General features: G+C 43.8%; 1 protein-coding gene across 2 annotated transcripts in view; it reads right to left on the minus strand.

The window, feature by feature from the left end:
• Positions 1 to 11,555, minus strand: part of LOC145714947 (eukaryotic translation initiation factor 1A, X-chromosomal) — a 795,969-nt gene that overhangs the window by 112,798 nt on the left and 671,616 nt on the right. The window lies entirely within an intron of this gene.

Below are 11,555 nucleotides of genomic sequence, written 5' to 3' on the forward strand. Positions count from 1 at the left end.
CCAGGAGCATGGCAGTGCCCTCAGGGCTCTATCCCACCAAAGTCCTCTGACCTTTTAATATTCCAGTATTCAAGGCCCTCTGGTTGCAAGTACTATGAAAATCAGCCTCTCTCATTTTCCCAAACAATGACTTTGGGGCAGCATATCTTTGCATGGTCCCCTATCTGCTTCTCTCTCCCTCTTGCTTCTCTCTCCCTCTCCCTCTCCCTCTCCCTCTCCCTCTCCCTCTCCCTCTCCCTCTCCCTCTCCCTCTCCCTCTCCCTGTCTCTCTTTCTCTCTCTCTCTCTCTCTCTCTCTCTGTCTCCCTCTCTCTCTCTCTCTCTCTCCCTCTCTCTCTCTCTCTCTCTCTCTCTCTCTGTCTGTCTGTCTCTCATTCTCTGCAACCATGGCTCCCATCCCTCCACAGCACCTGTTATCTGTTTCTACTCCAAAGCAACTCTCTGCAGTTACCACCATACCACCATCCTTGATATGGCCTCTTCTCTCCCTCTAGTTATAGAGTTTGTTCTGTCATTCATTTCTTGGGTATTCAGAATGATTTGATAGTTATCTAGTTGTATTTCACACACAAGCTTTGCGTCCTCCTATTACATTGCCATCTTGGCAATGATTGTGAGAATCTTAGCTCCCTCACAAAGACTTGTATCTTTCCCTTTGATTTCTTTTCATTGATTTCTCATTTCATACTATTGTGGTTATAAATTATGCCCATTGTTTTATGATTTCAGACTTAATGAATTTGTTGAGACATGTTTTGTGGCCTAGCATGTGATGTGTTATGGATACTGTTCCTTGTACGCTTGAAAAGAATGTGTGTTCTGTTGTTTTTGGATGGAATGCTCTGTATATATCTATTAGGTCCATCTGGTTCAATACATCATTCAAAGCCATTGTTTCGTTGTTGGTTTTCTATCTGGGATCTGTCTGTTGAAAAGTGGGCTACTAAAGTCCTTTATTTTTATTGTGTGAATATTAATTTCTTCCTTTACATCTGCAAATAGTTCCATATATATTTCACCGCTCCCATCTTCTCTCTCTTTTCTTAAAGCCTTTATTTTAAAGTCCATTTTGTCTGATACAGTATTGCTACCCCAGATTTCTCTTTGCTTCCATTTGCATTGTATTTTTTCATCACTTCATTTTATTATTTTTTAATGTTTGTTTATTTTTGAGAGAGAGAGGGAGAGAGAGAGAGCAAGCAGGGGAGGAACAGAGAAAGAATCCAAAGCAGACTCCAGGCTCTGAGCTGTCAGCACAGACCCTGATGTGGGGCTCAAATTCACAAACTGTGAGAGCATGACCTGAACCTGAAGTCAGACACTTAACTGACTGAGTCACCCAGGCACCCCTCCATCACTCTATTTTAGATCTACATGTGTCTTTAGGTCTGAAGTGAGCCTCCTTTAGACAACATATAGATTGGTCTTGTTTTTTATCCATTCAGTCTCTGTATCTTTTTATTGAACCATTTAACCCATTTACATTCAAAGCAATTATTGATAGGTATGTATATTTTGCCATTTTTAGCATTGTTTTTTGTAGTCCTTCTCTGTTCCTTTCTTCTCTTGGTCTTCTTCCCTTGTGGTTTTATGACCTTCTTTAGTGATATACTTGGATTCCTTTCTCTTTTTTCTTTTCATATCTATTACTGGTTCTTGATTTGTGTTTATTATTATGTTTGTATACAAGTCTTCTCTAATATTAGTCTATATTAAGTTCATGGTGGCTAAGGTTTGAACCCATTCTAAAAGCGTTAAATTTTTACTCCTTATAGACATATACACACACATGTATATATAACATATCTTTTTATTCTGTGAATCCTTTAATTTTTTTTTTTTTTTTTTTTTTTTTTTTGAGAGAGATAGCAAGTGCATGTGTGAGCATGGGAGGGCAGAAGGAGATGTAGTTTTCCAAGCAACCTCCATGCTTGGTATGGAGCCAACACAGGGCTCAATCCTACAACCCTGGGATAATGATCTGAATGAAAATCAAGAGTTACATGCTTAACTAAGTCACCCAGGTGCTCCCACCTTTGAATGGTTTTTATAGATACAATTGAATTTACTGCTTTTGTGCTTTAAACTCCACGGTGGTTGTATATGTGATTAATCTACTTTTATTACGTTACCATTTATCTGTTGATTTTTTTTTCCTTTCATAGTTTTATTACTGTTGACTGTAGCCTTTTATTTCTATTGAAAGAATTTGCTCTAAGTTTTCTCCTAAGGCTGGTTTAGAGGTGATGAAATTCTTAAACTATTCTTTTTTTCTGGAAACTTGTTATCTCTCCTTCTATTCTGAATTACAGCCTTGTTGGATAGATTATTCTTTTTTATTTTCTTTTTTATTTTTTTAAATTTACTTCCAAATTAGTTAGTATATAGTGCAACAATGATTTCGGGAGTAGATTCCTTAGTGCCCCTTACCCATTTAGCCCACAACCCCTCCCACAACCCCTCCAGTAACCCTCTGTTTGTCCTCCATATTTATGAGTCTCTTCTGTTTTGTCCCCCTCCCTGTTTTTAGATTATTTTTGTTTCCTTTCCCTTAGGTTCATCTGTTTTGTCCCTTAAAGTCCTCATATGAGTGAAGTCATAGGATATTTGTGTTTCTCTGACTAATTTCACTTAGCATAATACCCTCCATTTCCATCCACGTAGTTGCAAATGGCGAGATTTCATTCTTTTTGATTGCCGAGTAATACTCCATTGTATATATACACCACATCTTTTTTATCCATTCATCCATCGATGGACATTTGGACTCTTTCCACACTTCGGCTATTGTTGATAGTGCTGCTCTAAACATTGGGGTGCATGCGTCCCTTTGAAACAGCACCCCTGTATCCTATGGATAATTGCCTAGTAGTGCAATGCTGGGATGTAGGCTAGTTCTATTTTTAGTTTTTTGAGGAACCTCCATAATGTTTTCCAGAGTGGCTGCACCAGCTGGAATTCCCACCCACAATGCAAAATAAACCACATCTCCTTTATCCATTTGTCAGTTGATGGACGTTTAGGCTCTTTCCATACTTTGGCTATTGTTGATATTACTGCTGTAAATACTGGGGTGCATATGCCCCTTCAAATCAGCATTTTTGTATCCTTTGGATAAATACCTAGTAGTGCAGTTGCTGGGTCAGAGGGTAGTTCTATTTTCAATTTTTTGAGGAACCTCCATACTGTTCTCCAGAGTGGCTGCACCAGTTTGCATTCCCACCCACGGTGCAGGAGGGTTCCCCATTCCTCCACATCCTTGCCAGCATCTGTTGTTTCCTGAGTGGTTAATTTTAGCCACTCTGACCGGTGTGAGGTGGTATCTCATTGCGGTTTTGATTTGTATTTCCCTGATGATGAGTGAGGTTGAGCATCTTTTCATGTGCCTGTTAGAATGCTTTTCTCTCTTCTTCAGGCATATGTAGGTTCTTCTGTTAGAGAGCTGCACTGACGCTTCAGATGAAGTGTTGTTACCTCTTGTTTCCACAAGGTGGCAGGCTACTGCGTTTTCGCCTTTGAGTGAAAATGGTGCAGGGCTGCCTGTACACTGGTCAGCTACCGGGAGTTTCTAGCGCAGTGCTGAGGTCTGGGGGGAGCGCGCTGCCTGTTCCTGCAAATCAGATTGCAGAACTTTGGAGGACTTGAAGTGGTGAGAAAAGTGGAATGAGGGGCGTGATGTTTTTATGCACAGGAGCGACCCTGAACCCCCATAAAGGTACTTGTGATTTCTTGTCTTCAAATAGAAGTAATTCTCTACCTTGCATTTTGTAGTTGGCTAATTCACACTAAAGTGTTTGCATGCCCCTCCTCTTTTTTTTTTTTTTAAGTGGAATTAGTGTATTCTTTCAAGTTTAACTGTAAATTTTAAAAAATAAATGGACTCAGGAGCCTGAGTGGCTCAGTTAAGCATCCGACTTCGGCTCAGGTCATGATCTCATGGGTTTGTGGGTTCCAGCCCCGTGTCGGGCTCTGTGCTGACAGCTCGGAGCCTGGAGCCTGCTTCGGATTCTGTGTCGCCCTCTCTCTCTCTCTCTCTCCCTTGCTCGCTCTCTCTCTGTCTCTCTCTCTCAGAAATAAGCAAATAAACATTTTTTAAAAGTGTGTTAAAAAATAAATGGACTGAAGCATTTACTTCCATTTTTAGTACAAGTAGACTTGAAAGCCTATTCCCAAAGGAATTCACTTTTTATTTTTTATTTTTTTTAATGTTTATTTATTTTTGACAGAGAGAGAGACAGAGCATGAGCGGGGAAGGGGCAGAGAGAGAGAGGGAGACACAGAATCCGAAGCAGGCTCCAGGTCCCGAGCCGTCAGCACAGAGCCCGACGCGGGGCTCGAACCCACAGACCGCGAGATCATGACCTGAGCTGAAGTCGGATGCTCAACCGACTAAGCCACCCAGGCACCCCTCAATTTTTTTTTTTTTGTGACTGAAACCATATCCAAGGAGGAGGCTCAGAAACAAGGAAGAAAAAACTCTATTTCATTGCCACACTGAATTAACAACTTCATTTCCAAGTGGTACAGACTACCCTCTCTGTAAATCAGAAAAATAAACTCTTAGATGGGCAGTTTGGGAGCCCTTTGGAGAGGATGAGATAGGGGAGACACCGTCATATTGTATAATTATTCCTTTGTGGTCACGTTAACGACCTTTCTAAGGCAGGATACGTGTTCTAGGATTTAGTGGCGCTTAGTGCAGTAAGGATGATGCGAAGGGAAGCGCCACAGAGGTGAGCTGGGTGTTATCAACTGCCTCGGGGAGTCCTTACCAGCTCCCCAGCTGATTGAGGTTGCCTCTGTCGTCTCTCATAGGAATCTGCGGGTTTACTTGAAAATGAGACAGTAGTATTTTTTAATGTTTATTTATTATTTGTTTTGGGAAGGAGGGAGGAGGGGCAGAGAGAGGGAGGGAGAGAGAATCCCAAGCAGGCTCCGCTGTGCCAACGCAGAGCCTGACACGGGGCTTGAATTCACAGACTGTGAGATCATGACCTGAGCCAAAACCAAGAGTCAGACGCCTGACAAACTGAGCCAGCCCCCCTCCCCCGCCCCCGGAGGCGCCCCCTGAGATGGTAGGCTCTGGCTGTCTTGTTGGCAGAGATCTAACAGTTAGCAAGACCCATCGGTGAGATTGTGGGGAACCAGCATGTATATGATACAATGCCGATTGGACTACAGGTTAGACAGACTTTCCGGTGAGTAGTTTGGCGACATGTTTCAAAAGGCAGGTCTTGGACCCACAGTTTTCGTTTCTGGGATCCTAGATACTCAGCAAAGGGAAATTACTGAAATGAATTAGAGACCACCCAAACTGTAAAGTGCTGCTGTTACAAATGATGTCAGCGTTTCCTGACATGGGAAGGCGCCCCACAAAGTCCAGGTGAGTGGAACACATAAGAGCAGTCAGAGAACTGTGTATGTCCCATTCTTACAAGGTTGGTCGGTTGGTTTGTTAGGTATGCTTCACGCCAGCATGCAGCCCAGCATAGGGCATGAGCCCAAGACCTGAATTGAGATCAAAGGTCAGATGATTAAGGGGGTTCCTGGGTGGCTCAATCGGAAGTGTCTGCCTTCGCTCAGGTCATGATCTCATGGTTTGTGAGTTTGAGCCCCACGTAGGTTCTGTGCTGACAGCCTGGAGCCTAGAGCCTGCCTCAGGTTCTGTGTCTCCCTCTCTCTCTGCCCCTCTCCCACTCATACTGTCTCTGTCTGTATCTCTCTGTCACTCTGTCTCTCTCTCTCTCTCTTTTAAAAAAAAACATTAAAAAAAAAGAGGGGACACCTGGGTGGTTCAGTTGGTTAAGCATCCGAATTTCGCTCAAGTCATGATCTCACGGCTTGTGGGTTTGAGCCCCGTGTCAGGCTCTATGCTGACAGCTCAGAGCCTGGAGCCTGCTTTGGATTCTGTCTCCCTCTCTCTCTGCCCCTCCCCTGCTTGTGCGCTCTCTCTCTCTCTCTCTCTCTCTCTCTCTCAAAAATAAATAAACATGAAAAAAAATTTTTTTAAAAAGAGTCAGACATTTAACCCACAGAGCCACCCAGATGCCCCCTGTTCTTAGTTTTAATTTTTGAAGATATTGTGGTACAATACATATAACAGAAAATTTACCATCTTGGGAATGCAGGCTGGTGCAGCCACTCTGGAAAACAGTATGGAGGTTCCTCAAAAAACTAGAAATAGAACTACCCTATGACCCAGCAATTGCACTACTAGGCATGTGTCCACGGGATACAGGTGTGCTGTTTCAAAGGGACACGTGCACCCCTATGTTTATAGCAGCACTATCGACAATAGCCAAAGTATGGAAGGAGCCCAAATGTCCATCGATGGATGAATGGATAAAGAAGATGTGGTACATATATACAATGGGGTATTACTTGGCAATCAAAAAGAATGAGGTCTTGCCATTTGCAACTACGTGGATGGAACTGGAGGGTATTATGCTAAGTGAAATGAGCCAGTCACAGAAAGACAAATATCCTATGACTTCACTCACATGAGGACTTTAAGAGACAAAACAGATGAACGTAAGGGAAGGGAAACAAAAAGAATCTAAAAACAGGCAGGGGGACAAAACAGAAGAGACTGCTAAATATGGAGAACAAACTAAGGGTAACTGGAGGGGGTGTGGGAGGGGGGATGGGCTACATGGGGAAGGGGCACTAAGGAATCTACTCCTGAAGTTGTTGTTGACTATATGCTAACTAATTTGGATAAAAATTAAAAAAAATAAAAAATAAAAAAATAAATAAAAGTATATTTATCATGGTGAGCAATAAAAAAAAATTTACCATCTTAAACATTTTTAAATGTACATTTAAGTAACGTATTACTTATTACTTTTATAGAACTTTATAAATTATATTATTATACTCACAAGTTATGTTTATAACAATAAAAACTAGCATTAAAAAAACTCACTGTATTTTTATTTTAATTTTTTATATTAAATTTTTTTTTCTTAACTTAAAACAATTTTTAAATTAAGTTTATTTTGAGAGAGACAGTGTGAGTGGGGTAGGGCAGAGAGAGAGGGAGAGAGAGAATCCCAAGCAGGCTCCACGCTGACAGCACAGAGCCCAGCACAGGGCTTGAACTCGTGAGACCATGACCTCATGATCTAAGCCTGAAACCGAGAGTCGGACACTTTAACCAGCTGAGCCCCCCAGGCACCCCAGCTCGTTGCATTTTTAAAGAGGAAAAGCTTTGGGGGTTCAGTGTGCCTGTGCTCGTAGGAGTCAGCAGGAGGGTTGGTCCCCAGGAAACCGTCAGCTGTGCACCCTGTTCTGTTCTAGGCAGTGCCCCAGAGAAGGTCTGTTTATTGCTCTGTGATCGGGACAAGAAGAAGGACCCTAAGAAGGCGGGTGTTGGAGGGCTGGCTACGATATATTCTAAAGCTAACATGTATTCTGCATTTATTCAGTTCTTAAAGTAACACCAGGGTGCAGTCGACTCCCCGGGCTCAGAAGGGCATTGGGTGGCCCAGGGGCCTTGCACCTCTGTTGTGCGTCTCCGGAGAGCAGCACTGGCACTCACTGCTGATCTTGGGCTTCTTTGTATCATACACGTTCTTGTGCACTTAACGCCTGTATCCGCAGAGATCGTTCTGGGTTGACTGCGCTGAGGTCTGAGTCACGATTTCTCTTAACGACCCCACGCTGCTCCACAGTCTGGATCCTCCGCTGTTCTACAGAACCTCTGTAGACGGATATTTCTGGTGCTTCTGGTGAAAGCCTGTAACTGTACCCGAGTCCGTGTACCTGTACGTACAGGTCGTTGCAGTCCATTTCCAACCTGGGGTTCTTGAATCAGAAGTTTGGGGAGCACGAACTGTGATAGCCACCTCCAAATTTCTCGGACCACTTTTCAGGCTCAGGTCCACTCTAGCAGAGGTTATTTTCAGTTTAGTTCTGTACTCTTTTCAAATGTGATGGGTGGAAAATGGCTTCGTTGGTTAAATGCACATTTTTAGGGCACCTGATGGCTCAGTCAGTTAAACATCTGACTCGATTTCGGCTCAGGTCATGATCTCACGGTTTGTGAGGTTGAGCCTTGCATCTGTGCTGTTAGCGTGGAGCCTGCTTGGGATTCTCTCTCCCTCTCTCCGCCCCTCCCCTTCTCTCTCTTATGCACACTCTATCTCAAAAGTAAAATAAACATTTTTAAAAATTCAAAACAATTTAAATGGGCACTTTTCATTATGAATGAATTTGGGCGTCTTCCCATATCTTTAGAAGCTTTTTTTTTTTTTTTTTTTTTTTTTAAGTAGAGGAACATCTTTAAGGATATCAGAATGATCTGAATTCTATTCCAAGCAAAGCATCTATGCCACAGAGAACTGGTCAGTGGAGGGACAGGGAGGAGATGCAGGGCGCCTGCTAGCTGACGGAGGTGACAAGTTATCTAAATTTTTTTTTAATTTTTAAATTTAATATTTATTTTTGAGACAGAGAGAGACAGAACATGAACAGGGAAGGGTCAGAGAGAGGGAGACACAGAATCTGAAACAGGCTCCAGGCTCTGAGCTGTCAGCACAGAGCCTGATGCGGGGCCTGAACTCACGGACCGCGAGATCACGACCTGAGCTGAAGTCGGATGCTTAACTGACTGGCCACCCAGGCGCCCCAGTGACAAGTTATCTAAAAGACTCTTGGGGAGAAGGAAGAGACTTTTGCCCCAAAGGATTGATGGGAGCCACTGTGTAGAACTCCACTTTTGCATTCTGTATGTCCAGTTTTCTTTAAATGAGGGGTGCACAGGATAATTATCTGGTTTAGATGGGAATTAATGTTTTAAGCAATACGTATAACAAGATAATGATTGTTCACTTCTGTTTTTATGAAAACATACTTTATTTTGATCATTTTTAAAAATATATATTTGACATATACCATTGTGCAATTTGAAATACTTTTAATAACACTTAGGTATTACAACAATTTTTTAAATAACTTTGTATTAATTTTTAATACGATATGTCGATATTATTTTTTGCCTAATAGAAAAAAGTCTAAGGGGTGCCTGGGTGGCTCAGTTAAGAATCCAACTCTTGATTTCAACTCAGGTCATGATCGCAGGGTCATGGGGTGGAGCCACATCTGGCTCTGTGCTGAGATTCTGTCAGTCTCTTTGCCCCTCTCCCCTGCTTGCTCTCTCTATCTCTCTCAAAAAAAATAAATAAATAAATAAAAAGTCTGAAATGGTGCTTTGTTCAGAAACATGAATGAAATTCTGTAACCTGGTTAATTAGTTAGTATTAGGGTCTGTTGCTGTCACCCAGCACATGGCAACTCACTGCTATAAAATCCTGAAGATGCTCAGAGGAAGGACCACTAAAACTTCAAACTGAGTTTTACATTGTCCTTATTACAGAGGCACCAGTAGGTACTTTTAAAACAATTTCTCTGGAACTGGTAACGTGTATTCTTCTCTGCCGAAATTTAAATCTGTGTTTAAAGCCTACCATTCTCCTCTTTCTCCATCCCCAGGCAACCACTTATCGGACTTCTGTCTCACAGATCAATTAGCATTTTCTAGAACTTTATGTACAGCTCCAAAGTAGATCATGTACTCTTAAAAATACGAACAAACAGACAAAACCCGACCAGTTTATAGAAAAGCACTCTGGGGGCGCCTGGGTGGTTCAGTGGGTTAAGCATCTGACTTCAGCCTAGGTCATGATCTCACAGTTTGTGAGTTCGAGTCCCACATCGAGTGAGCTCAAGCCCTGCTTCGGGTGAGCCCTGCTTCTGTTTCTCTCTGCCCCTCACTCACTTGTGCCCCCTTTCTCTTTCTCTCTCTCTCTGTCTCTCTCAAAAAAAAAAAAAAAAAAAAAAAAGGCACTCTGTAAATTATTCATAGACTGAACCACAAACACGTAAATATCCTGTGTTGCCCCGCCGGAGAGTATGGCCAAATGATGAATTAGCTTGCTCAACTCTTATTTAACTTGATTGTACTCCCAGCCCGTCCTCAGAGGCCCAGAGAAGGGCTGACATTTATGGCAAAGACTGAGGGTGGCCAGTGCAGGTATGGTGGTTCTCAGAGGTTCTGGGGAAATGTACCTCCGTGCAAACTACGTACCCAGAGTTTCATGAGTAGAAACAGCGGTTCACATGCTAACTCCTTCCTGCTAGTGTATCTCTTACCCGTAGGCTTGTTTTGTTTTGTTGCGTGTGGTGATCAGGGGAGCGAGTAGGCAGGATGGGATCGAGGGGAGCCGCTTGGACAAAGCCGTGGCGTCTGGTTTCCTGGGCCGTGGGCAGTGCTATCTTGTCATCGCTTAGGAGCCGGGAAGGGAAGGTGAGTCAGGAGGTGCGAGCGGCTCTTTATCTCTCCCTGTGAAGTTTCTTTCCCAGACACAAGAGAGAGAGCGCTTCCTTTCTCCCCGTGTGGGGTCAGCTGGAAACAGAGACCTGTAACCGTGATCCCCACCAAGTGCACATCTGTTCTCCTGCACGATGCCCAGGTGGTCAGGGAGGGGGCGGGGGTGTCTGCCCGGGAGTCAGGTGAACTGTTAGGCCATGAAGAGAGTCTGAGCCGAAAGCTCCTTCCTAGATCTTCCCTCCGGGCTACTCTGTTGTTCCGACTTTGCTTGGCGGAGGAAGGAAGTGCTACTCACTGGAAAGTTCGGGGCGGATGCGGTAACCTTTTCTTCTGTGTCGCTGACAGTCGTCATCTGCACCTTTGTCCTGTGTGTCCAGGCCACCTCCCTGGGAGGGCTGCCGGGCGGGTCTGGAGTGGCTCCTGTGCCTGTGTTTTCACAGACAGCCACGGCTGTTGTCCTGGGCAGGCACAGAGGGTACACCATGGCCTAAGATGGGCTCGGAACAGGTGAACACCAGAAACCGGGTCACTTGTGGCATTTTCCTGATCCTACTAGATCAGCCTCGGGAGATGTGCTCAGGGTCTGCCTGATGCGCACAGCGTGTTGGGAAAGGGGGCGTCTTGCTCAGACCTGGGGTTAAGGCTGCTGCGCTCTGATCCTATCGAATGTGCACTGAAATGACATGAAGAGTGCTGGGACACAGTCCTCCTCTCTCTCTTTGGAGGCAAAATTACCATAGCCTCAGCTTCTAAAATGTACATATAATTTCAAATATCCTCGGGAAAATTTCTTTTAAATACCACGCTATCCATTACTTTGGAAAGCTTGCAACTGCTCTGGCTTTTTTTTTTTTTTTTTCAACTTCGTATGGGAACAGATAGTTTTGGTTACAACGAAGCACGCCTGCCCACCTCATCATTTATGGTACTCTCAAACCATCATCCGGTGTTGCAGGTAGTTTTGCCGGGTCCGGATTATCGATAGGGTTGGTTCATGTGATTTTCTGCCTCTTTGCCGGCGGCCTTAAATCCTTTTGTGTCTCTAATTACAGCCCCTAAGCTTGCGTTCAGGAGCAGATTAACACCCAAGGGTAGAGGTTCTTCGCTGGAGGCTGAGAGGGTTAGCCAGACTTCGGGCCGAGTTAGAGATTTCAAGAAAGCGGCTTTCAAGTCTAGTGACAACAGCTGTGCTCGCTACGAGCACATTTCTTGCAGCCTGCTTTGTT

This window comes from Panthera onca, chromosome Y (genome assembly GCF_046562875.1).
Source record: "Panthera onca isolate mPanOnc1 chromosome Y, mPanOnc1 haplotype 2, whole genome shotgun sequence".
Classification (NCBI taxonomy): Eukaryota; Metazoa; Chordata; class Mammalia; order Carnivora; family Felidae; genus Panthera; species Panthera onca.